Genomic DNA, 27,871 nt, shown 5'->3' with positions numbered 1-27,871 from the left:
GTGACTGAACTGGGTTCATGTCATCATGAGTCCAAAAATGAGTCGTAGCTATTAAAGAAGGAAATTGACTTTCTTGGGTAGCTAGAAGGCAATTTAGAAAGGGAGCTCCTCCAAATGCATTTTGGGCTCTGAGAAGCTTCAGTGAAATAAGTATATATCTCCTGAGGCCCTTACTTAGAAAAGTTATACTCATTTCAGATGCATAAGTTTTCTCAACATTTTTAGGATCACATGTGAAAAAGTACTAAGGAAATCAATGGGGATGGCAGGTGGGTGATCAGGACTGGGAGAGCTACAGGTGCTCGGGGAGGATGACCTGGCACATCCTCTGAAGTTAGGACTGGCCTAAAAGAGGCAGGACACCCTTCTAACTGCGTGGACACTGGAAGTAAAGATGGATACAGGTAAGAGGAGGTAAGTCTGAGCTGGAGCATCAAGAAAGCATAGAGGAAATGAAAAAGTGCTCACCTTGTGAGCATGGGTATATTTACCTATGTGACACATTTGTGTATGCCCAGCAAATGTTGTCACTGGAGGGAAGTTAGATGTAAAACTGGAAGACAGGTGGAGCACAGCCCAGTTATGAAAGGCTTTGAATACTATGCCAAAATGTTTGAACATTTCCCTATGAATGTTGGGAAGCATGAAAGAACTCTGAGCAAAGGAGCTAAGAGATCCAAGTGGGGTCTGATCACACATAACATCAGGGCAGAGGCAGCCAAGGCTGAAGATTGGGAGAGGCCTGTGGATTTGGTCAGATGGGAGTTCAAATCCTGGTTTTACCACTTACTGGGTTAGTGCATGGCTGTGAGAAAATCTATTTCCTTATCTGCAGAATGGGAATAATGCCAGTGTCATCAAGTCCTTGTGAGGATCTCATGTCTAACACCAAGTGAGCACTCAAATGACAGCTTATGTGTTCCAGCACATTGGTGGTAATAGATCAGAAGACAGCCTACCAGCTGAGAGAGATCACGTAGGAGGCTGTTACCATAACTCTGAAATGGAATGGCTACGCGCTCAGCCAAGCAATGGTGTCCTTCCCACAAAGGCAGTGGAAACAAAGGGTTTGCAGCCACACATATTTCAAAGAAAATCAAAGAGGTTTGGTGATTAGATAAGAAGAGGGAAGGATCAGGTTCAGGCCCACAGCCTGGGCTCTGGAAGAAAATGGTACCACCAGCAGAGACAAGGGGTTCTACACTGGAGTTCTACACTGCACAGGATCTGAATCAGCAGGACATGAGAAGGAGGAGGTCGGAAGCAAACTGGGTTTGCTCCTTCAATCCCTTGGAGACTCTGCTCTTCCCAAATATCCCCTCATCCCAGAAGCTCTCCCCAATCAGCCCCTACTTGCACTATCACTCTCCACCCCACTCCTTCAGAGCACATGGAACTACCTGACATGGTATATGTTTGTTTCCTGGTGGGTTTTACTGTCTGGCTGCCTCTCAATAAAACATATGCTTTTAGGAGGGACAGTCTTTGTTTTGTTTTGCTTAATTAGTGCTGACACACAGTAGTTACTCAATATATATTAGTTGTTGTTACTAGAGTGTTTTCAAAAGTGCCTAGCATATAAAACACATTCAATAGGATTAGCATTTATTAGTGAATATTTCCAAAAAATTGTAAAAAGCAAGAGACAGATGAAAAGTACTATACCTTAGAGAATTCACACTAATTCCCCAGGAAGAGGAAGAAGAATTAACAGAGCCACTGGGGTTATAGATTAGAAAGGTTGGGCCTTTTTTAGAGTAGGGAAGGAGGTGAGATCTGTCCCTGGGGAGGCTGTATAGCCATAGGCTTTTCCACAAGCTACTGATGAAGACAGAAAAGAGAGGCAAAACTAGTTTATACTGGGACAGGCTAACAGCTATGAAAGGGGAAGAATGGATATTTTCTGGCAACAGAAAAGCAAGGAGCTTGGGCTGAGCAAATTTCCGACTATAATAAATTGACCTGTGATGGCCTCTTTGGCCCAAACTTTCCCTTTTCTCTTGTCAAGTCATTTGGAAATCCAGATTCTGGCAGAGTTCACAAGAGCTCACTTAGCTGGGAGACCAAACATCAAGCTAATTAGCAGATTCATAATTGCTCCAGATATACAGGATTGCAAGATCAGCTCCTCCAGCAAATACGCCTATTATGCATTGAGAAAAATTTTGGCAAAGTCATTAACACAACTTCACAGTGCAACAGGTCTATGCTGCTGGTGGAATAGAAGTTCTACCACTTCTCAACCTCTCCTAGATAACAGATCAGACCTCAGGGAAGCCACAACTGCTCAAGCACCTCCTCTCAGGAAGCATCAGGTAACATGCAATATTTCAGAATTCTCTTACAAAAGCAAAAATCTCCAAGGCTGTCTTTCGATTCAAGTTAAGATGCTGCTAAATTAGATGGTGAACAAGGGTGAGTGGTGGTGGAGTGCCCTGAAGTCCATCCTCAAGCCATTAAGTGAGATTACAATGTTAGCCGTCTGCAATCCCCTAATCACAAAATATAATGACCACAGACTCCATCTTTATAAAGGTCTTGGTTTCAGAATATGAATAAACAAATCAAGAGAGGATATAAAAATTAACTCTCTGTGGCCTTCCAGAAACCACAGGCATGACAATGACAACATATCCTTAAAGCATATACTTAAACCATATCCTTAAAGCAGACCTGGGAATAAGATACATTTCTCCAAGATCTTAACCAACATGGAAACAATAGGTCCCTATTAATTCCCTGAGCCTCTGTTATGCTGAAAAGGAAGTATACCCATGTTCCTTCTTCAACTGTTGAAAAACCCTTAAAAAATTGCTTTTCAGACTGATTTAAATCTACCCCAAATTGCAAATTCTCACAAATGCAATGAGCCTGTTCTAGAATTACCAGGTGAGATGATTGTGTCAATATATAGGAATGTTAGATAGACATTAGTGTTGACTTTTACAGTAGTCATTTTAGCACAGTTAATAACCAGTGCTACTACCACTGTTCAGGCCATTTAAGAGGAAGGAATGTCTGACAAAGCTGAGTTCCTTGCTTGGGTCTCCCTCTGACTAACTGCTGGGCCAGTTACTTAACTTTTCCATTTAAAAAGAATTTATGAGGTCTTTGTAAGAATTATATGAGCTGATAGCAAAGGACTTTGTGTGCTGCCTGGCCCATGGTTATTTCCTTTAGGGAGCCAATTTTTGAGTTTTGTTTTTTGTTTTATTGGATTGTGCTTTGCTTTTGTTTCTTGAATGCTGAAATTACATTTAGAGGGCAGCCTCTCTCATTCTAGCAGGATGATAAGCTAAAATGACACATTCACATATTCCTGCTACAAGCACCTGGAAATATTAGGTTTCTTTTAAATGCATAACTGAACCTACAATGATGAAAGAGAAGTTAGCAGGTGCCAGAAATGAAGCAGCAACTGAAAATCAGAAGTAAGCAGAGGAATCAACTGGGCAACTGCCCCCAAGGGTAAAAGGAGTAGATCATGAGGAAGAGGATGGAGTAGAACAAGTATTGATCCAGGAAAAGGTGAAATCCAGGTTTAGATTTCACCTAGCACATAGGGACCAGAAGCAAAGCCCAAACGGCCTGCCCAAGGTGGAATTCTGGTTGCTGCCCTAAGGGAGGCCCTGCAAAGAGTGGCAACCACAGGAAAAATGGGCTGAAAAGCATTCTCCCACTAACTCAGGTCGCTTGTAAATGTCTGTTTAACTTCAGGAAAGGAAGACAAAAAGCTCTCTGCTAAATTTAAACCCCAGATCTCTCCTTCTGGAGTACAATTTCAGGCTACCTGCATGGTCCAGAAATGCCCAACCTGAGAAATTAACAAAGCAATTGGTCCTCGGCCACTAAGAGGCATGGAAAAACTAGAACAAAACCCCCCATGACCCATGCCACAGACAATTCCCACAGAAAAAGGCCCACGAAACTCACAAGTTACAAAAGCACATTAAACAAGAGGATTCTAGCTTCAAGAGCTGGAAATAGAATAATCTAAAAGAGAATATAATTAAGTATGTTTAAAAGGAAAGAAAAATCTCAGATGCTAAAAGCGCATTTGATAAAAATTCAACATTCATTCATGAATTTCTGCACTTCTTACAAATCTGAGAGTAGAAGGACCCAGTAAAAGGGCCCATATCAACCAACCTACAGGCACAACATTCCTAACCACATGGCATTACAAGCTCTCCCTTTAAGGTCAGGAATAAGACAAAAAGGTTCTATCACTCCTCAGAAAATGATATGTAAAGAGTCTGATAGCAAATACTTTAGGCTTTGCAAACTAGAAATTTGCTGTCCAAACTAGTTAATTTTGCCACTGTAATGCAAAATGAGCCATAGACAATATGAGTGTGGTTTTGTTTTAATAAAACTATTTATAAAGGCAGTATAGTAATAATCCAGGCCAGTACCTTAATACAAGAAAAATAAGTGAAAGTCACTCTGATACTGTAATGTAATACAAAATTTATATTTATCTTTGTTTCTGGTTCCTGGCACAGAGCTAAAACCCTTGGATTTTGTAAGATGAGTATCTTTTGTTATTCATAATCAGCCCCTTTGAACCATACCTAAATTTATGCTAATGAAATGACTCCAGAGGAAAGAGGCTGGCTACCATGGAGGGGGGAGGGGGTGCTAGAGATTGAGTTCAGTCAACAATTTCCAATGATTTAATCAATTGTGCCTATATAATGGAACCTCCAGAAAAATCCAAAATGATGGCGTTCGAAGAGCTTCTGGGTTAGTGAGTATAGAGAGGTGCCAGGAGAGTGGTGCATCTAGACAGGGCATGGACACTCCAATTACCCCACCCCCATACCTTGCCCTACTCATCTCTTCCATTTGGCTATTCCAGAGTTGTATCCTTTATAATAAGCCAGGAATGGTAAGTAAAGCACTTTCCTGAGTTCTGTGAGCCATTCCAACATATTATCAAACCTGAGGAAGGGGTAATAAGTGAGAAAGAAGGCAAGAAAAAAATTAAATTTCCTTCCTACTTATAGCCCATTGACAAGTCCTTGAAACAAGCAGAGTGATATTCCTCTAGGAACTCTGTTGCCTCGGTGTTAGTACTTTGCTAAGGGCAAAAGGCAATCTTAGCCTGACCCCTGGGGATCCTGTGAGTCTACTTAAAGATATAAAAATTCCTTTGGAAACCTCCTTTGTCTCTACCTTCCCAAGATACATGTTGGCAATCATCCCCCAAGAATATGACCCACTGATATATGTCTGAAGGGTCTCATGCCTCAGGTTTTATTAGACAGTAATAAATGACCTTTTCCCAACAATAGCTAGCTCCCCCAATGTCCTGGAAACCTTGCTTCCAAAATTCCTTAGAGATTTAGTTCTCCTTAACCACCTCCCAACTTGACAGTATATAATCAGTCATGACCCTAGTGCAGTTCTTCCTGCCCACAGGTCCTATCCCTGTGCTTTAAGAAAACCACCTTTTTGCACCAAAGACATCTCAAGAATTCTTTCTTGGCCATCAGCTTCAAACCCTCATGTCTTTCCTACTCAAAAGGTAGCCAATTTATAGCCAGTCAGTTAGAAGTATGGGAGACCTAGAGTTGTAAATGGTGTCTGAAGTGGGGGGTGGTCTTGTGGAACTAAGTCCTTTAACGTGTGAGGTCTGTGTTTAACTCCAGATGGTTAATGCCACTGAACTAAATTGTATGACACCCAGTTTGTGTCTACAAAAAATTGGAAAATGTAATGTGGGGAAAACACATATTTGGTGTCAGAAATGTTCCAAGTAGAGAGACAGCTTTCCTTTAATCATGCAACTTAGGAAAAAAAAATCTGTCATTATCAAAAGATTATATATCCATCTATGTAGGAAATGCAAGAGCGTCTACAATAAAAATTGAAAATTAATGAGAATTCGACTGTGTACAAAAACAAATAATATTCTTATACATCAGCAACAATAGGAAGGGATAATAAAAAGATGCCATTAACAAGAGCAATATAGATGATGGGATACTTAGGAATACATTTAACAAAGATATGCAAGTATGGTAAAAATTATGAAATTCTATTGAAAGACAAAAAAAAAAAACTTAAATAAACACAACTAGTCCACGTTTGTGGATGAGAAGACTCAGTACCATAAGAGGATAAATTGGGATCCCTGGGTGGCGCAGCGGTTTAGCGCCTGCCTTTGGCCCAGGGCGCGATCCTGGAGACCCGGGATCGAATCCCACGTCGGGCTCCCGGTGCATGGAGCCTGCTTCTCCCTCTGCCTGTGTCTCTGCCTGTGTCTCTGCCTCTCTCTCTCTCTCTCTCTGTGACTATCATAAATAAATAAAAATTAAGAAAAAAAATAAGAGGATAAATTCTCACATGTATCTGTTAAAACAACTGAGTAATTCCAACAAAGCAAAACGAGGTCTCTACAGTCTGAAAATATATTTGAAAGTGTAAAGAGCCTGGTGTAGTCAAAGCCATTCTGAAGAAGGAATTTAAGCCCAAAGTAAGTAAAAGAGTGGCTGGGGCACAGTGGAAAAACACACCATTAATGAAGAACACAAAGCCACAGAACACATCCACATATGGATGGGAATGCGGTATATGACAGCACTGAGAAATTTCAGTATATGGAATGAGACAACTGGTCACCCATATGGAAAAAGATTAGATTCCAATGTCCTACTAATACACAAAAATTAATTCTAAGTCGCTGTAAAACACTACATTTCAAAACCTTTAAAAGAAGGTGTAAGAAATATTTTTGTAAAATTAGGTAGAGGAAGATTTCATAAATGAGACACAAGAAAGCATGTACCATAACAAAGAAATTAATATATTCCATTAAAATTTAGCACTGCTGTTAAATAAAGATCATTAAAAAGTAAAAACATAAACCACAGACTAGGCAAAGATATTTGTAGCCCATCAAAATGCAAGGAATTAATACCTAGAATATAAATGATTCTTATAAATCATTAATTTAAAAAAAGGCCAATGGCAGAATGAATGGCCAATTCACAGAAGAGGAAACTCGAGTGACCACCAAACAGATGACAAGATGCTCTACCACACTAGGGAGCAGAGAAATGGGAGATAACATGAGGAGATACAATCGATGATGATCAAATAGGCAAAAATTTTAAATCTGTTCAATCAAGAGAATGCAGGGAAACAACTGCAAATGGGAACATAATTACAACTGCCCTGGAGAGCGGCTTGGAAACATCCACCAAACTGAAGATGTGCATATTCTAGAACTAGCTATTTCTCCCCCAGATATCTGCTTTAGACAATCCCTAGCGCATATTCCTAAGCAGATATGCACACGATGTTCTCCACAGCATGACCTGCAACAACAAATAGATGGAATCATCTTAACCTTCTCTTAGGTGAGTGGATGGATCAACTGATTTATTCGTATAGAAAAATTAAATCAACATGGATAAATCTCAAAAACAATGTCAAAGGGATGCGTACAATAAAATAGAATCCGTGTAAATTTTAAAACACTTCCTCCAAAAAGTATAAACATACCTGGGAATGAAGCACAGGAATTCTGGTGGTGGTGGTGGTGGTGGTGACTGTAGAGGGAAGGAGGGTGGGCAATGGGCAAGGGGAAGGATGACGTTTCAGGAGTACCTACAATATCTTCTGTCAAAGAAAGAATGGAGAAGGAAAGAAAGACGAAAAGACACAGGACCAACAAATACACAGCAAACATTAGCATCTGTATAACAGGGCTGGTAGCATGCCTGTCATGTAGTACGCCATAGTGTTCTTTACACTTGATGTATTTTATAACTTGAAACGTTATTTTACAAAAGAAGTCATGTTCTGAACACACATGTACGTCTCATGACATAATTACAAGACGTCGAAAACCCTGCTTTGCCTTGGAAAGAACCAATACTCACAGCCCTCACATTCACTTCAGAAGCTGGACCCAATGCCACTGGCACCTTCCTTTTTCCAAAATCAAAGCTTCCTACAAAGAATGAATATTGGTCAAACTCAGAAATATTCATAAGAATGTGAACATTTCATATTCATAGCTCTGAAGGCAACTTAACAAGGATTCCAGAAACATCTGGGGCAATAGCAGCATTAGTGGAAGCATCATAGGATTACATCTATCCCAAGGTCACTACTTTGAAGGGAGTAAAACCCATTTATACTGTAAGTCTGATTTTTTTTTTAATTCAGCAGCAACTAAGTCATTCCTCTGATGACTGTCAGTGTTCTCCAATGTGGGAGTCAACACATCACATGGAGAGTGCCCTAGGAGTGGATGCTGGTACCAGCCTTAAAATGACACCACATCCTCACAAAGAGCATGTGATTCAACACAATGCTCACACGGTGGTTGTAAATTATTGCAGATCCTCACCTCATCCAAGGGGGATTTACCTAGGTATTTTGCTCAGAAAATGGGAAACATGTTAATCAAACACTGAACCCCATGGGTCTGCAGAAAGGCAACACAATTTTCACAGTGAGATCAGATCCAGCAGCGGCAGTAAGGACAGGGCACACCCCCGGGACTGGTAGAGGAATCAGAGAACCTGACCGGCATAGAGTGAGGCATTCACCAAAAGCAAAAGCCCCTGCATCATTTCTGAATCTGCTCACTCTCCAATCCTATAATAATCAGATGAGCCTGAAAGCCTCCAGCCCACTCTGCAGACAAGAGTTCCACTGGCAGGTGTCAGTTCATTATACAAAGCCTTCATTATGTTTACAACACACATTGCAATACATTTGATGAAGCATGGGCATGTTTATTAATAAATATTGCTTTATTTAACAAATATTTATTGAGTGCCTACTATGGCCGAATGCTAGACCAGTATACAAATGGTGAACTGAAAGAAGTCATATCCCCGCCCTCATCAGGTGCCTAGAAATTTACCACATTGTTCCCTCACAAAACAACAAACTTCTTCTAAGAAGACTTTAATTCCTCCTTCATTTGTCACCGTATAAATCTACCTACAAAAGGGATTGTATAAAGCTTTCAAATCTACAAGATTACACTCTGTCCCTACAAACTACGACACACTGCAATTGCAATATTCACGGTCTCTACCTAGTAGAACTGATGAAATTGAGTCATTAATATGTAATTCATCTTACTGAAGAATATAACCCTGCTTTATTTTAGGAGCTACTTGATGATACCTGGTAGGTATGTCCCCTACTTGATAGGAGGACAAAAAATTGCCAAAATTTCTTGTTTGCTTACTCTATGCCAAGCACTATTAAGTATTTTCCACTTATTAACTCATTTAATCCTCACTGCAACCCAGCAACGTGGCATTACTTTTATCCCCAATTTATAGGTGAGGAAAAATGAGGCATACAAAGACAACTTGTGCAAAGTCACACAGCTAGTAAATGGTTGAGGTACAATTAAAATTCTCATCCAAGCTCTTCACCACTACACAAAATTGCCTCAGACACAGACAGAAAAGATGGGAGTAAAACCTCTACTCCTAAAGAAACATGCAGATTTCAGGGATTTCTCCTAAAGAAATGTCACAGGTATATAAGACATGGTTAATAGCATCTATTTTATAGAACTGCTTAAATAGCAAAAGAGGAGGGGGAAAAAAACCCAGAAGACCCTAAAAATCCAAAAGCACAGGAATTAGGGTATTTAAATAAATTACTTTTATACTTTACAATAAAGCCATTAAAATGTGTGGGAAAAGAATGTTTAGTACCAAAAGAAATAGTCATGACAATCTTGAAAGTGCAAAGAGCAGTGTACAAAATTTACAAAAATTGAACACAACCTTTCCTTTTTAAAAGAAATCATATCTGTATGCCTAGAAAACTAGCAGAAAAGAATATACAAATGTTAATAATTATAGGAATTATCTTATTACAGGTGATGTTAATTTATTAACTTTTGCTTGTCTATTTAAAATTTTTCTCTACAAAGCAGAAATCCCTCTAATAATTAAATGATAAGTGTCAGTCAACAACTTACATCCAAAGTTAACATCAAAGAATATTTATAAAATGCCTAGTGACTTTTATAAATATTTATCTTAAAGTATAAAAAATGCCAAGTGACACAGGATTGTTATTGACCTCTAAATCTTTCGATTGTGTTACCCCGTCACTTAAAAATTTGAGCATGTACTTTCCATACATCAAAATTTCATTATTCTGAAAATACATAGACTATCTAACTTTATATACATTTTAAATTTCTATCAAGATAGAAATCTCAAAAGGTAGTGTTTAATGAGTAAGAGTTCCATTCAGAGAAGATGAAAAGTTCTGGAGATGGATGATGGTGATGGCTGCATAGCAATGTGAATAGGTACTTAATGCTCCAGAACTGTACACTTAAAAATAGTTAAAATGTTAAATTTTTATGTTACATATATTTTATCACAATAAAAATTAGTAAAAAGATTAAAAATAAATAGCAATTCTACTATCACATTTTTATATCCTAATGAATTATCATTCATAAACCCTTAGTGCCAACAGAGCACAAACACTCATAAGCCTGGAGTTCTGGAGTACTGGAAAGCATTGGAGTACTGGAAATAAAGCACAACCTAATGCAGAAGAAAGCGGCAGCCATCACTGGGAAAGCATGAAAACCTTCATGGAAAAACTGCAAACTTGAAATGAAGCTTAAGGTAAAAACAACAGGTAACAATGACATACATGTATATGTTTCTTAACAAATAGATATTTTTTCCAAACTCTTGGTTTTCTGTTTGATCTCCAGAATTGCCTGCCAAGTTGCATTCTACTTACATAAGCTAACTCAAGGGAGCATCATGAGCAAAATAGAGGCAGGAGAGCCATAGCACCTACAAGGGAAGGGCACAGTGTGCATATGGGAGGAAGAGAAGAGCAACATTTACCCTTTATTTGTCAGAAACACGATTTTCAGATGGTGCCATGATGGGTGAGGATTTCACTTTCAAAAGAGCCACTGGTCCCAAGTATATGGAAGTGAAATAGGACTGGAGACACAGGCAGGAGCTAGGAGACAGTAATTGTGGGACTGGGAATAGAAAGCTATCAAACAAAGGAAATATTATATAAGAAATTCTGATAGGACTTGAGGATTGTTTGGACACAAGGATCTAAGAGAAGGACAAGAGTTGATCCCTATCTTAGAATCAGATAAAAATAGAGAGGTCATAAGGAGCTATCTGGTGAGGGAGGAAAATGAAAACTAAGTTAGGATGATATGTTCACCTTCTGGTTGAAATAGGAGACTTGAAAGGTAGAATTTTGGAGTCATATCCAAATGTTAGAATAAACAAGACTGCTAAAAACAGTACCTAGATGGCACATTCAGATGCAATGGTTTCACATTCTATGAAAGCAACTGAACCTCTGGGAATTAAAAATTCTAGGGAGGGAACAGACCTATTTTAAATAGACTATTCATTCCAGAAACCAATTTCTTCCAGCTTGGATAAGTCTTGATTGATTGGTCCATTAGTCAATAATCAGAAATACAGCTATAGGGACAGCTGGGTGGCTCAGTGGTTGAGCACCTAACTTCAGCTCAGGGCATGACCCCAGGGTCCTAAAATCAAGTCCCACGCCATGCTCCCCAGAGGGAGCCTGCTTCTCCCTCTGCCTATGTCTCTGCCTCTGTATCGCTCATGAATAAATAAATAAATAAAATCTTAAGAAATATAGCTATAAAAGATAAAACAAGAACCAAGGCAAAAATATCATAGGTCAAATAAAGAAGACAAAGTAGTTTCAAAGAAGGTAACAACAACAATAATAAATGCTTCAGTAAGGTAAACAATCTGTTAGCAGGGTATGGGGGGGCCACAGTGTTAAAAGACACAGTCATAAAAATACCTTAGAGGGAATTTCAGAGTAGAAGGGTAACATAGTGGGTTTTAAGTGTTAAGCAGTGAGTGAATGATGAGGAAGTGAGGCAGCCAGCAGAAATGACTAATCTTGAGAAGCTTGGCAACAAAATAAAGGAAGTACATAGAATTACAGTTCCAAGAGAGAGCAAGGCAAAGAAAAGGGTGGTTGTTCTATTTAGAGTTAGAGAAACCTGAGCATCCTTATTGAAATTGGTAAGAAGAGGAAAAAAAGAAAATGCAAGAATAAGAAGCAGAATCAGGGATAAACTAATGCTCAAGAAGAGGGAGGAAAGACTATAGAGAGGACCCTTTGAAAGAAGAATAGATTTTTTGATAAAAGAGGGAACGTATTTTTTTTTAATAAAGGAAAAGGAGATCAAATCAGAGAACTATTGGATCACCTTCAGATTATCAGGAAAATAGGACTTAAGGTCATCTGCTATGACTGGAATACACTTGAAGGGAGGGAAAATATTCTGTTAAGTACCAGAAGGTAGGTCACAGAAATCAACACTTTGGAGTAGGTGTGTGAGTTTGTGTGCACATGCACACATCTATACACTAGCATAGACACACACCCTTTGATTAAAATACTTCTTTCAGAAACTGTAGATAACTCCAGGAAGTATACTTCTAGTATATATTTTGGGTTTTTCTCCCACATTAAAGTTATCTTAGCCTGAATGATTGCTATCTTTGTATATAACTCTATTTCAGGACTGTGCAGAGGAGGGGACAATGTAAAACAACAACGTTCATTTGTCAAGGCCATCATATGACAGACTAAGAGGCAAGATTCAAGAGAGAAATATTAATATCTTATAAGGTCCTGAAACACTCAGCAATTAAATTTTCAGCAGGAAGAAGGTTTTATTCCAATGGTAAGAATAGCTGTCATTACCAAGGTATAGAAGAGGGAAAAAAAAAAAAAAAACAAGGAAGCTAAGAAGTAACAGAGAAGCATGGGCATAGACTGATTTCTATGCACGTGAGCCTCACCCGGAAAGGAAGAGAGCGGAATCTGATGCGGGAAGGCAGGCTGCGGCCACTGGGACTGATTGTTCCAAACAAAAGAAAGGGAAGGTAAGCCAGCTTCGTAATATCAAGCAAAGATTTAGATTTCTCCTGCAAAGGCACCAGATGGACTGTAAAATTCTTCAAAGGCAGAAATATCAGCTCACTTGACAAATATTTAACACCTATGTCCTAGACACTAAGCTAAATGTTGGGGAGAGAGAAATAATTGGCTTCATGGATTAGTTATCTGTTGCTCCAAAACTTAGTGCCTTAAAATAATAAACAAATTTTATCTCAGTTTCTGAGTAGGTGGTTCTTGCTCTGGGTCTTTGTGTTGGGTGTCCCCAAGAACACCTCCAGTTTCAGTGGTCACTAGGAAGATTCATATACATATAGTTTTACTTGTGTCTTTGATGACAGCAAAAGGATATACAGCAAAAATCAATAAAGGGAAAAGGTACATGGAATGAAGTCCATAGGAAATGAAGTCCATGGAAACAAGCTTCCAAGAGCCCTCCCCCCATGGAATTACACAGAATTAACTCCTCTAGCATCATACCATGACAGCAATTTGTGAAATATTGTCTACCAGGGAAGCTCATTAGAGACTCAATGTCCAAGGGTTTTGCTGGGGGGTGCTCACGCATGTACCCTCTGCCTAGCACATAACAAAATTCCAGACACCCAGATAAATGCAGGTGTTCACCATAAATAATATTGTTTGCAAGTTGCAGCAATGTCAACTGCTCATCGTTAGAGAATGGTGGGAACCTTCTCTAAATCCAAGTTCCCAGATAGCAGCCAAGGGCCAATCTTGCAAGTGGGCCTTTCTAAGGATAGCTGTCTTGAGTCTGCTATGTCAATTCCTTTCCACATGGTGTCTCATAAAGTTGCAGTCAAGCTGTTGGCTGGGACTCCATCATTTGAAGCCTTGCTTGGAGCTGAAGGGTACACTTATAAGAAAGTTCACTTACTTGGCTAGAGGCTGGAAGTTCTTCATCATGTGGTTCTCTTCACGAGGATACCTGAATGTCCTCAACATACAGTGTACCCCACAGTGAGCAATCCAAGACAGCAAGAGAATGAGAGCATCCCCCAAATAGAAGCTACCATCTCTAATAAATTTAGTTCAAAGTGACATACCATCACTTCTGCTCTTGGTCACAAAGACCAATCCTAGCACAATGTGGGTTTGGGAGGAAATTAACAACTCTGAATGCCAAGAATCAGGGATTAATGGGGGCTATCTTAGAGGTTGGCTCCACAGTCATCTTTAGGCTCCAAGTGACTCCCATCTGTCCTACATGCAATATACACTAGCCTCTCCCAAAGTCCCTAGAGTCTCATTGAACCCCAGCGTCAGCTCCCAGTCCAGACTCCCCTTGCCTAAATCAGGTCTAGACACGGATGAGGTACATTGGGTATGGTCTCTGACATACAGCTGACTACGGTTCCTCCTGATGGAAGGAGCTACTGGTTATGTGTCCCCACACACTCAACACACAACAGGGAGACAAGCAGAGGATAACTACTATAAACACTCTTGCACACAGAGGGGGAAATGGGAAGCATGTAGGGCTAGCAATTCTGAAATCCTACCAAACACATGTGAGTTCCTTGCTGAGGCTTGGAAATAATTCTCTAGGACTCTTAAGTCCAGCCTCTGAACTCTGGGTTTGGGCCTCCAGGTGGGCCTTCCATTTTCATGAAAGATAAGTATTTGCTGCTGAGTAGTCTTCTCTGCCTGCTTCCCACTTGATACTTAGGTGTCTAAAGTCCTCTTTTCATTTTGTTCTGTGGCCCTTTCATTTCAATCTGATGGTGTCTCTTCAAGTTTAACTCTTAAAACCGTTCAAGGTCTTCTGTGAATCCTCTTAGGCTTCATTCCATTAGACAGAGGCCACACCCACAAATCTCTTTGCAGTAAGGCCTTCCTCACTCAAGGCCTTCCTCTTTGTACTATTGCTCGGGTACAATGTCCTTGAGCTTCCAAGAAGCCCTACCATTGACCAAGAGGGTCTAGAAGCCAAACTCTTATCTCCTGAGAGGGCTTTTGGCCAACTGCATATTTCTCTGAGACACTATCTTTGATTTTTGAGATTTTGAAAAGATTTTACAGTCACACCCTCAGCTTAATGTCTGGAACTTCTTTTCCTAAAAGTGCCCCCAAATTTGATCTTCCCTCAAAACCATTTCTTAATTTTAATATCATGTAACATCTGGAGAGGCTGGAAATCTTCAAAAACAGCAAGTCCCAGCTCCTTTGGTTCACTAGTTCTGCCTTCAGTTTTTCTCTCCCTGCAATTTTACTATAAGCAACAGGGGAAAAAAATGGAAGGCACAACACGGTTTCAAAATCTCCTTAACTGCATCACCCAGTTTATTAGGTACGTTTTCGACTTTCCACAGTACTGTAGATGACAGTATTGCTACATTTTTTTTTGCCACTACATAATAAAGACTGCCTTTTCTAGTTTCCAGCATGATTCTCCTCATTTTCCTTTATGCCTCCTCAAAGTCCAAACTTCTGTGAATGGTGTACTCAGGACACTTTAAACTTTTGCTAACACGTTCCTCAAAATCCTTACAGCTTTTCTACTGTGTTCTCCCTAGTTTCAAAGCCACTACCGTATTTTCATTTTTTGTTATGTCAGTACCCCACTTCCAGTACCAGTTTCATACTAATTATCTATTGCTGCAATAATAAGTCACCTCCAAGTTAGTACTTAAAACAACAGCATGGATTGTTACACGTAGTTTCTGAAGGTTAGAAATCAAAAGGCATTTAGATGGTTTTGGATTGGGGTCTCTCATGACGTTGCAATCAAGCTGGCAGTAGGGCGTGTAGCATCCGAAAGCTCAACAAGGGGGGGGACCTGCTTCTAAGCTCACTCACGTGGTTGTTGGCCAGCCGTGCCACATGAGCTTCTCTCCACACATTGCCTGTCTTCACAATATTGGAGCTGGTTTTCCGTAGAGTGAATGATTTAAGAGAAAGAACCCAAGATAGAAACCAGAGTCTTTTTTTTTTTTTTTTTAAGATTTATTTATTTCAGAGAGAGACAGAGAGGGCATGAGTATGGACAGGGTAGAAGGAGAGGGAAAAAAGCAGACTTCTGGCTGAGCAGGCAGCCCATCGAGGGCTCAATCTCCTGACCCTGAGATCATGACCTGAGTGGAAATCAAGAGTCAGGCACTCAACCCACTGAGCCACCCAGGTGCCCCAAAACTTCAGTCTTTTATAACTTAGTCTGGGCAATGACATATCATCACTTCTATTATAATTTATTTGTCAAGGACATGAATACCAAGAGGTAAGATTCACTGGGGACCATCTTGGTGGGTGGCCACCTATCTGGAAGTCTTAATGGGATGACAGCCATCAACAACTACTTACAATTAAATTCAATGAGGGCCATAATAAACATATGGAGAAGTCAGCACCAGCTTACCCTGGGGGAGCTAAGAATATAGGACAGGGGAGGTGAGGTTTAATTTAGGGCTTAGAGGAATGAATGAAATTTGTCAGACCCAGGGAAGAGCCTTGGTCTGCTGGAAGCTTTCCATGCATTTCTCTTTTTGCATATCCTACCTGCCTGGTAAATTTGATAACCTCAAAGTTCTTCCTAAGAGCAAATATGGAATGACTTAATTTAATATCAATATTTTTAGAGGACACATTACCATTTAACAGATGAAGCAGAAGTATAATGGTAGATGATGGATGCTATGCTTGGAAATGCCTCATCTAAAGGTCAGATTTACTTTAGGTAAAAATAAATAAATAAAGTGAAAGCGCACAGCTTGATAACAAATGTGCAAGTCAGAATAAATGCCCCTAATTTTGTAAGGCACACAACTATGCAACACATACTAATGATTATTTAAATAAGAAGGCAGGGAGAAAGAAATGTGAACCAAAGGACCCTTTACAAGAGATAGATGTAAGCCTTGTTTAAAGTGTGGATAGAAAACTAGGCCAGGCAAGCATGCTGAGATATTAAAATCTCCCTCTTTTTTATCTCTCATTGAAAGAGTGATACAATCATATAAAAATTTGTGCAGTATAAATAAGCATAAAGAAGAAAACAAAAATCACCCATGACCCCCAATTCTAGGGATAACGGCTAATTAAATTATAGACTGTTCCCTTTCAGAGCACTCGGGGAGAGACGAGGGTGGACACACATACATAAGCACATATGGATGGAGAAGTGTGTGTTTAATTTTGGAAACATGTCATTTTTGGAAGTGGCTGTTTTTCCTGAATATAAAATTAACACAAAAATTAATATACGAGTAATGATTTCTTTAAGTCGTAAGCATTATGGAGGGATATGAGGTAAAAACACTGTTTACTCCTAACATCTGGTATTTTTCTTACAGTCATTTTCAATGCAAATATGATTTTAATGCAAAAATAGGCTCGCACTGTTTACCACTTCTCTCATTTAAAAATACACAGTGCTATCTTTCTCTGTTAATACATGCACGCTATATTGTTTTTTTAATGACTACATAGTTTCAGGATAGATATGCACCATAAATTATTTAACCAATGCCCTATTAATGAGCATTTGTCCTGCTCTCAAACTCCCACCATTGCAACGAGGCTCAGTAATTACACCTTTATGCACACATCTTGACACACCAATCAGTTATTTCCTCAGGGTAAACCTCTGGAATTAGATTTGACTCACCTAAGAATCTGCATGCATATTCCACCACAAATGCCATATCAATGTACACATACCAAGAGTGTAAAAATGTCTCCAGCCACCACCTAGACCACTAGTGAGTGCTAGAAGTAAATAGTTTTAACTTTCATTTCTTCAGACACGAGAGGCAATTAATACGTTAAGACAATATATCCTCCTTCCACAGTTTGGCTATCCTCAAATGTTTAAGTTATGTGAACTTTGTAAATTATGCATTCTCATTTTTTGCCAAATTTTCTTGGAAGTGTTCGCCATTTTTGTATTGATTTATATGTAAGTCTCCTCCCACCCACCCAAATGCACCTCCATTCATATTTATTTTTAAGGCCAGCAAAAAAGTCTTATCAGCAGAACATAAATGAGAACTCACAGAGCTAGTAAATGGCTGCACCACACACAAAACTCCCTGACTCCAAAATGCAGCCTCTTCCCACAGTGGTGGTAGTGGTGGGGGGTGGGGGTGGGGGTGGGGGTGGGGGTGGCAGCTGTGCTGACCTGCTGCTTCCTAGGGACCAAGGCAGTCACTCCCAAACTGTTGCTCTTCAGAGTCACCTGGGAAGCTCTTAAAACCCCTGCCACCCACTTCTCACTCCATATCAATTAAACCAGGCACAGTATCTCTCCATCTGAAGGTAGTAATCAAAGCATAAACATCCTTTCAGGTGGCAGTATTGTTAAATGAGTACAAGGTTTTCTGTTGGAGGTGATAAAAAACTTTGGACATAGTCATGATGGTCACACAAAACTGAGTTATAGCTGATGCCACTGAACTGTACATTAAATACGGTTAAAATGGCAAATTTTATGTTTTATGCCTTTGACCATGACTTCAAAAAATTAATACACCAAAAACCATTGCATGGTATACCTTAACTGTGTGCATCTTTGGTATGTGGATTATATTTCAAAAAACTACTAAAAAAATCCTTTTAGTGCAGCATAATGACACAGTGGTCAACAAATGAGTAAAGTAATAGTCTTGGCTCTGTTAATACATAGGACAGTGACAATAATTTGAAACCCCCATCGAAGGGTTTTCTCTCACTCATCGTCTCATTCCCTGCAACACAGAAACAAAATGCTTATTGATTTGTACTTTACGTATCTTTGGTCAGCAGTAATTCAGGATTTATATGCTGAGTGGTATGAGGAAAAGAATAAGCAATTTCTTGGGCCAGCTCCCAGGACTAAGAATATTTAAAGACTACTTGAGGGCTAAGATATTGGCAACGTCACTAAATTCGGTTTTGCAGCAGTACAAATGTTCCATTTTACTGGAGCACCAGCTCACACATATAGAAAGCCACCGTGAAGCTAGATAACAGATCTGTTTCTAAAGAGAAGCAAAATAGGCTTGTTTATAAAAACAAGAAGGTGCCAACGGCAGCAATGTCCAGAAGATGACAAATGCAAATATCCATCTCCCCAGAAACATGGTCTACTGCCACTCCTCCAGGATTTATAAAGTACTTCACATCTGCAAACTCTTCCATAATCACTATCATCAGCCATCCCCAAGGAGCCCAGAAATTTCCATTTTTTGAAAGATTGGCAAGCCTCTTATCTCAATGCATACCTTTCCTTAACAAGAGCTCTTCATTCAATAAAGGCCAAACCTCCAATAAGGGTTAACTGTCATTTAGAGTCTGTGGTTTCTGCTCCTGACCCTCCACAATCAATGTACTACCAGAAACCAACATGATGGTGTACACAGCTTATTCATTGAAGTACTTAAGAATGAAAGAAAACACTCATGTCCAAAACGCCACCCGGAGCACAATGGGAAAAAAATGGATAAATATGAATCTAGGGAACTTGTGCTTCAGTCTTCAATCTGGGGTTGGCATCCTATGTGACCTGATCTAATTAATTAACTACTCTGAATCTCAGTTCCTTTATCTGTAAGATGGGCTTAATGATCATACTGCCTATCGCACAGATTATTATGAGGTCCAGTGAAATTAATGGATGTCTAAACATCTCAAAAACTGAAGTTCTGGGATCCCTGGGTGGCTCAGTGGTTTAGCTCCTGCCTTCAGCCCAGGGCGTGATCCTGGAGTCCCGGGATCGAGTCCCACATCTGGCTTCCTGCATGGAGCCTGCGTCTCCCTCTGACTGTGTCTCTGCCTCTCTCCCTCTCTGTCTCTCTGTCTCTCATGAATGAATGAATGAATGAATGAATAAATAAATAAATAAATAAATAAATAAATAAATAAAATCTTTTTTAAAAATTATTTTTTTTAATTATTTTTTATTTATTTATGATAGTCACACAGAGAGAGAGAGAGAGAGGCAGAGACACAGGTAGAGGGAGAAGCAGGCTCCATGCACCGGGAGCCCGACGTAGGATTCGATCCCGGGTCTCCAGGATTGCGCCCTGGGCCAAAGGCAGGCGCCAAACCGCTGCGCCACCCAGGGATCCCTAAAAAATTATTAAAAAAAAAACAAAACTGAAGTTCTATGCAAATGTGAAAGAGGACTAGAACACTTCCAATCTCTAAATAGCTCCAGAGCAGCACAGCTGAGGGCCTTTGAGAATAGCATATTTTGTATTTCGTTTAAATACGAAAGCAAGGAAGTGAATTCGACAGAGGGAAAAATATTAATCCAAGTTACCTCTTCATGCATCCATTTCATAACCTACTTGAGACTCAGCTGATTACGTAGTAGAAGCTACTGACTAAGGTGTGAAAGGAAATGTGAGTTAGAATAAATAAAGAGCCTTAATTTAGACTGATAAAATCATTTCCATCTGAGACTCTAGAGTTTGTGGTGGTGGTGGTGTTGTGTACATTCTGTTTTTGTTTAGTACCACAGAAAGCACTGGTGTAAGAGACTCCATTCCTTCTGGAGCTTGGACATACCTAGTTTCTTTCTAGAAAAGATGCTGGCGGGAACGCAATCTTCACTGCACAGCAATTCTCTAATGGATTTTAAAGGAATCCTGTGAGGTAAGACAAAAATCCTCAGCGCACTGATTTTATATTCTGCAAATGTATAACCTCTGAAATTTCAAAGTCAGGGACTTATTTTTTCACTGCTGAATGAAGACTTAGATTGGGACTCGTGTGTGTTCCAAATTTAGCAGAGCCTCCACGGCTGGAAGCAGTTGCTTAACAACTGCACACATTTGTGTATTACCTCACAGGTTGCCAGGAGAGGCCACCCGCAGAGCCAAAAAGCAAAGTCAAGTCAGATGCAAACAAGTGACCAAAAAATGGATCCTGAAATCAAGAGAGAATAGATGGTGCTCCTCCTTCAACCACCGTTTCCTTAGGGAGGTCTGGTGAGGAAGCGGGAGACATCAGGATACATCCTGACAAGTGAGGTTATCGATGGTGTTCGGGCACTGAAGAAGTAATCAACTTTAAAACAAACAAATTTCAATCTCCGATCTTCTCTTTCCTTTCCAAATCAAATTCCTCAAGTGAACAGACCACAGCTTCTGCCTCCACTTATTCTCCATACACTAAAAAAAAGGCTCTCTCAGGGTTCACCCACCACAACTGCATCATCACCAAGCCAAGTGGCCTTTCATGAATGCTTATTGTCCTCCCAGTAGAGGCAACACTCTTGGCCATTCCTTTTTCTGGAAACAGCTCCTCCCCTGACTCCTCTGGTAACATGCTCCACCTATCTTCCCTACTCCATTTCCCTGTCCCTGTGCCTCTCCTGGTTCTTGATGACCTAAGTCCCCTGGCTTCTGCTTTGGAAATCCTCTACTACTCACAACCATCAGAGACACAAGCTTCTCTATGGCTCTTTGTCCTGCTATATATAACAACTCCCAACGACCTCTCTCTCTATTGAAAATCAAGCCCATATTTCCAATTGCCTGCCCCATATGTCCATTTCTCTCATCCTCCACCATCTTTCCTACAAAAACAACCTCCTGCTCCTGGCTTTCCAAGTTTTATTATTTTTGTTTCTCACTATCAAAGCCATTCTTCTCTATCCCACCTACATTTATAAGTTTCCAAGTACCATGAATGGCTCAAGATATCCCTCATGTCCATTGTTTCCTTTGTATGAAAAGATACTACAATCACTTCCTATGTGAATTCTTGTTGACCGTAGCTTCTGAGTCAAAAAGTTCTGCACCACAATACCAGATAACTATTCTTATAGTAACATGTACATTGCGGCCTGTAATTTTTACGGTTCAAAAATTACCAAGGCTTCTGCTTTTTAAATTGAGATTTTTAATTGTAACATCCAAGGTTGTCTTGTCCATAAGCCAGTCTTCCTCTCTTAAAACCCTAGAAGGCCACAATGTTCAGATGAGTTTGGATTGCTAGCTGTTTTTGTAAACTTGCCTTGAAGTTTCCCATTCCACTTTAAATGTTCTTTTGCACCCCACCTGCTCCACCACCATCTCCACCTATTAAAGTTACCCTTTAACACCTAGATCAAACAACTTCCACAGTGAAGGCTATTCTGATTTCTTCTGTCAAACATGTCTTGTATGCAAAAGCATTTTGTACCATTCTTGGGGCTTTTACATCTGTAAGTGAGGTGCACATTTTATCTCCTCTTTAGATCACAAGTCTCTCAAAGGGATGGACTCAGCATCAAGGTTTGCTGAAAACAGCATGAACTTTGAAACCAAAATGATGAGGGTATGTTTTCATTTACACTGGCTAAGTGGTGCGAAATCTCTCAGCTTAATTGCCTGTAAAATGAACCCATTGTAATTATTGAGAATTAACTTGTCTTCTCAGGGGTGGGCCAACTATGGCCCACAGGCTAAATCCAGCCCACTGCCCATTTTTATAAAGTTTTATTAAAACATAACTATGCTCATTCTTTTATGTAATTTCTATGGTTGCTTTTCCACTGCAATAGTAAAGCTGAGTAGCTACGATAGAGACCACATGGCCTGCTAAGACCAAAATATTTATTATCTGGTCCCTAGGGGAAAAGAAAAACCTCTACCTCCAATTCACTCTCTTTTTTAGGTGGAGAGGTAGATATTTTCCAGACTTCCCTGAATCTAGGGGTAAAGGGGTTAATTGGGTTCCACTAATTAGATGCATGCATGCATGCAAGGAGTTGTAGAAGGTAGATAAGATGGTGGCCATCTTCTGTCTCCTTGAGTGTTCATGGAAACATGAGACTTCTGATCCCCGGCAGTGTCCTTGTGCCTTACTCCAGCTTTCCGTAGGTTGAGAAGCAGTTGCAGCAAGGGCAGTAGCCACAGGGACTTTCTGATCCCAGCTTCCCAATGCCGGGATGGCAATGGCAGGGGCACATTTTTACCTTGGCTCCACCTTGTTCTGGAAATCTTTTCCCTGAGGCTCACCCTTCCAGTGATTTTGTAAGCACCCAATTTTCTGTATTAAATCCTTTCTTGTTTAAAATTTATAGCCAAGTTTCTGTGTCTTGTACTGAACTCTGACACGGAACCAAATGATAAACATCTAGTTGAGTTACTGAGACATGAAATGACAGCATCTGTGAAAGCACTTTATAAACAGTAAAGCTAATATTTTCTGTAAATCTTCATCTCATCCCTCATACACTGACCCCCACTGCTGACTCAGCACAGCACCCCACCCCCAAAATCCCAATGCTCCCACAGCTCTCTTCTTCCTCACTCTACTTGAGCAATCCCATCACTCCTGCTAGCTCCCACAGCCCTAAGAATCAAGGGTTAACTTATTTTAAAAGGTTGACACAAAGCTAGCTCTCCAGAACAATGCACGTGCATTAAAACTTCAATGTGATTTCTGAGTTCATGGGCCTTCTGAATTTCGTCAATGGATCTCTAAGTTATAAAACCTTTTTCTTCTATGCTAATGAGCATCTAATCCTGTATATTGAGTACCAGATTGTTATCCTGAGGTTAACCTTGATGTATACACCTGCCCACTGAACCACGTGTAGGCAACTCAAGCTCAGTGTGTCCACACATGGTTTTATCTCTCCACTGCTCCTCTTCTTCTGTTGTTTATCAAGTATGTGAAAGATGCTAGCATTCCTTAAAGATGTGGTGCCCTTCCTTCCTTCCTTCCTTCCTTCCTTCCTTCCTTCCTTCCTTCCTTCCTTCCTTCCTTCCTTCCTTCTCTAAAGACAATTGCCAGGTCTTAGTGATTCTACATCCCTAACTGCTTTTTAATCTATCCCCATCCCCTTCTCTATTGTCAGTAATTTGTCCAGCCACCCCCATCTCTAATCAAGATTGCTACAGAAGCCCTCAAATTGGCATTTCTGCTTCCATTCTGTCTTCTCCAATCCCCTTCCTACACCTTAAAACATGCATGTCAAATCCAAACAGTCTTTCTTGTTTAAAACCTTTAATAATTCCACCTTATTCTCACCATCAGCCTTCCCCACGCCTCTTGAATTGCCTCCATACTACCCTACCATATGAGCAGTTTTCAGTACCAATCTTTGTCCTTCCCAAGGAGTACATGTCACTCTTTCCCCATGATGTCCTTCCTCACCATTTTATTTCCTACTGCCACTCTTCTACCACCCCCCAACACATACTTTCCTCCTTGCTAACACCCCATCCTTCAGTACTCAGTTTAGATACTATTGCCTTATTTACCAAATGTTTATTGAGCCTCTACCACATGCCAACCACAAATAGCACAGGAGATACAGCAATAAAAAGACAGTCACAATCCTTATCCTGTCCAAAGTCAGTCTTATAGAGGCATTAGATCAAAAATGACAAGTATGATGGCCCTGTAGTTGCCCCCAGGCTAAGCCAGGATCCGCCCCCCCACTCTGGGATACCACATCTTTAGTGCCCCAACCCCAAGACCACTATTAGCTCAACCATCTATCTCAATGACCAGACTACAAACTTGTTATAGGCAGGACTGTGTCTTATTCATCATTTCATTTATCATCAACACCTAGTACTGTAACTGGCACTTAGGAATTGCTTAATAAATCCCTATTGATTATGAAAATTCAGTAGTAAATATCAGCTGAATGAATCAGCTCAGCTTAGGAGTGACCCTATAAGGAGAATACAATGCAAACAACTGGGGTTGGGGTCCTATTTGCTTGCCTGGGCTTTGCCAATGATTCAAATCAAAGGTAACATCCTTCTAACTAACAACTGGACTTGCTGCCTGCATTTCATGTTAAGCAGCTATTCCCAGTAGCCTTTCTTGCCTCTAGGATAAAAACTTGCATGTTCAACAGTGTACCTAATTAGAGGCATCCCCTGGCAACTCCAGAGGCCTCGGGAGGTGAGTCACCAAGCTGTGCCCTTGGTCACCGGAACCTAAACAACATCGAAGACAGGTAAGCACAGGGGACTTGACAGCTAGGAGAGGCCCAGGAGCTCAGCCAAGTTAGATCCCAGAAGCTTTGCTGCAAACTCCCTGCTAGGCCAGCCTAGCATGTGTGTATAAACTACCACCACATTTCTTAATGTGTGTAAAACTGGTAGGGGATGAGGGAAGGCAAAGAAAAACTGAGGATTAATTATAGCCCTTCCTTATGAAAAAATAATCAAGCTGTTTGGATAAATGCCAATGAGATTTTCTTGCATGTATGACGATACAAGTGAACATTTATGAAGCACCTGCCATGTGCCAGATTCTCACCCCTTGATGTGCATTAAATCATTTAATTCTCTCAATGCCCCTATGAAGTGAGTTCCATTATTATCTCATTTACAGATTATTAAACAGAGGCCCAGTGAGATTAAGGAGCCTCTCCATGGCTGCCCTGCAGCCAGTAAGTGACATAGCAGGATGCAAACTTTCAGTCTGATTCAGCCCAGGATCAGAAAATCTACACTTACATCCCTGTGATAGAGGGGCAGTGCTCTCACCTCATCTGGCCAGAGTCCCAGTCCCCAATGCCAACAAAGCTGGGCATGTGCTATCAGGCAGGACTGAGGGTCTTGTTACAGTGTTAAGGATCTGCCCCTCAATATGGCCAATTATTGCCATCACTACTGAGGATTTTTTTTTTTTTTAAGAAAGAGAGAGAGCATGCGTGCAAGCTAGAGGAGGGGTGGGAGGGCAGAGGGAGAGAAAGGATTCTAAGGATTCTCCACACCCTCCACACACAGCATAGAGCCCGATGCAGGTCTTGATCTCACAATCCTGAGATCATGACCTGAGCCGAAACCAAGAGTCAGATGCTTAATGGATAGAGCCACCCAGGTGACCTGAAATCTAGATTTTTTAAATTGGGGATAAGAAAAGGGCAGGATTGTAAAAGGTTTTAGCCAGAGGGACTGAAAGGAATATGGTAGTAATAACTGAGAGAGCCTTATGAAGGAGGAAGAGGGTTAAAGATAAAACATTGCCCAGTTCTGACTTGCTGAATTTCCAGTGCTAAAGATGCTCTGAGGGTCCATAAAAACTCAGACTGGAACAGAGGACCAGGGGTACAAATTCATAGAGAAGATTCTGGTTACTTTGTTCTCAGGCTACTCCACCTCAGCCCTCAGTTCTACCAAGAAAAGGATCATTTAAAACACCCCATTTTTGTTTGTTCTGAGGATGGTGAAAATACAGGCTGGAATTAGTTTCCTGGGGCTTCTGTAACACAAACTGAGTGTTTAAACAACAGAAATGTACTGCCTTATGGTTCTGGAGGCCTAGAGAAGTGAGCCAGTTGGGTCATGCTCTCTCTTAACAGTCCAGGAAAAAAATCTGTTCCCATCTATCCTCCTAGTTTCTGACAGATCTTTAGCTTGTGGCAACAGAACTCCAATCTTTACATGTTGTGTTTTCTCTCTCTCTTTCTCTCTCTCTTTCTGTGTGTGTGTATGTCAAAATTTCCCTTTTTACAAGGACATCAGTCATATTGGATTAGGGGCCCACTTTATTGCAGTATGACCTCATCTTAACTAATTGTATCTGCAATGACTTTCTAAACTAGGTCACAATGTGAGGTAAAGACAGGACTTCAATATTGTTGTGGGGGGGGGGCACAATTCAATCTATATCAAAGCTTTAAATGGAGATTTCCTTTCTTATAAAATCAGGTTCCATAAGAACAGTTCTCTTGGAAAATCATTATGTTCAAAGAACCATGCACGTCCTACAGGGAATACAAAAATGAATTAGATCCTAATTCTCAAGGGCCTTCCAATGAAGCCCGAGTGAGAAGACACTCACAAAAGCTATCCTACAAATAAGTAGGTTATAGTTGACTTGAAAGTAATATGAATACCATAAGAATCAAATGGGGTAGGGTAGTCACTTTTTCTATAAAAATCAGGAATTGAGGGAGGCACCTGGGTGGCTCAGTGGCTGAGCATCCACCTTTGGTTCAGGTCATGATCCCGGAGTCCTGGGATAGAATCCCACATCAGGCTCCCAGTGAGGAGCCTGCTTCTCCCTCTGCCTATGTCTCTGCCTCTCTCTGTGTGTCTCTCATGAATAAATAAATAAATAAAATATTTTTTAAAGTAAAAAATAAAAATCAGTAATTTTAACCCAGTATTGAGGAATGCAGAGAATTCTGACAGAGAAGACTTTGAGGGTTTGAGGTAGAGAAACTGAAGACATTTCAAATAGATAAAACAGGTTAAACAAAAGAGAAAAAGAGCACAAGCTGTCTGAATCAGGTCTGTTTGCCCAGAGAATTGGGTACATATTATGGAGTCATGTGATTGAAGACTAAAATCATAGTTTGGGATCAATTAGTAGCTTTGTGCAGTGACAGTATCGTAGCCAATGAGGTTTATCCAAGGCGCGATTATTGCTAATTGGGATCAGTTAGAATGCTTTATTGTCAGGAAAGGGAGTTTCATGTGTAAACTGGTAGGCACCTGGGAGTAGTTTGGGTGGCCAACAGAAGTAGTTCCTCTGGGCAGCCCGGGTGGTTCAGCGGTTTAGTGCCGCCTTCAGCCCATGGCCTGATACTGGAGACTCAGGATCGAGTCCCACATCAGGCTCCCTGTATGGAGCCTGCTTCTCCCTCTGCCTCTCTCTCTCTCTCTCTCTCTCTCTCTCTCTCTCTCTCTGTGTGTCTCTCAAGAAAAAATAAGTAAAATCTAAAAAAAAAAAAAAAAAGTAGTTCCTCTGATAATGGCTGAACACTTCCCAAATCTTGGGAGAGATATAGACTTCCACGTACATGAAGTTTATGGGTCCTCAATCAGATTCAACCCAATGAAGACTTCACTAAAACACAATATAATAAAACTGTCAAAAATCATAGACAAAGAAAGAATCTTGAAAGCAGCAAGAGAAAGAAATTTGTTACATACAAGAGAACCTTCATAAAGCTATCAGCTGATTTCTTGGCAGAAACCTTGCAGGCTCAAAGAGAATAGGATAACATATACAAAGTGTTGGAAGAAAA

The 27,871-nt window shown here is 40.3% G+C and overlaps 1 protein-coding gene and 1 pseudogene across 17 annotated transcripts in view; one reads left to right on the top strand and one right to left on the bottom strand.

Moving 5' to 3' along the window:
* The window catches only part of RGS6 (regulator of G protein signaling 6), a 556,931-nt gene that overhangs the window by 477,387 nt on the left and 51,673 nt on the right, over nucleotides 1-27,871 (bottom strand). The window lies entirely within an intron of this gene.
* Nucleotides 27,212-27,276, top strand: LOC144321495 (U4 spliceosomal RNA; annotated as a pseudogene).

This window comes from Canis aureus, chromosome 9 (assembly GCF_053574225.1).
Source record: "Canis aureus isolate CA01 chromosome 9, VMU_Caureus_v.1.0, whole genome shotgun sequence".
Taxonomy (NCBI): domain Eukaryota; kingdom Metazoa; phylum Chordata; class Mammalia; order Carnivora; family Canidae; genus Canis; species Canis aureus.
Note: the sequence above shows the minus strand (reverse complement) of the source record. Positions and strands in the feature narration are given on the sequence as shown.